The 248-nt window shown below is 69.0% G+C and overlaps 1 protein-coding gene across 1 annotated transcript in view; it reads right to left on the bottom strand.

The window, feature by feature from the left end:
• AURKA (aurora kinase A) overlaps positions 1-248 on the bottom strand; it is a 13,108-nt gene that overhangs the window by 12,547 nt on the left and 313 nt on the right. The window lies entirely within an intron of this gene.

Here is a 248-nt window from a genome sequence, read left to right as displayed (position 1 = left end):
AACAGCCTTTAAAACCGCCGCTGCTCCCTATTGGTCCGCTTCCCACAGCGCCGGCACTCTGATTGGCCCCTGCTCCACCCTCACCACCCGCCCATTGGCTCTCGACTGCTCCCGCCCCCTCCCGTTGCTCTCGGGCCGTACGTCTCCAGGGCGCCTGCGCGAGCAGCTCCCCACCCCTAGGGTTGTGCTGACGCGACGTACGTAGGTGACGTACCGCCCATCGGCCGCTTCTCCCCCCCCCCCCCCCC

Source organism: Gavialis gangeticus, unplaced genomic scaffold, assembly GCF_001723915.1.
Source record: "Gavialis gangeticus isolate Ggan-Ray unplaced genomic scaffold, GavGan_comp1, whole genome shotgun sequence".
NCBI lineage: Eukaryota > Metazoa > Chordata > Crocodylia > Gavialidae > Gavialis > Gavialis gangeticus.
The sequence above is the reverse complement of the archived record's forward strand: the minus strand, read 5'-3'. Positions and strand labels throughout refer to the sequence as shown.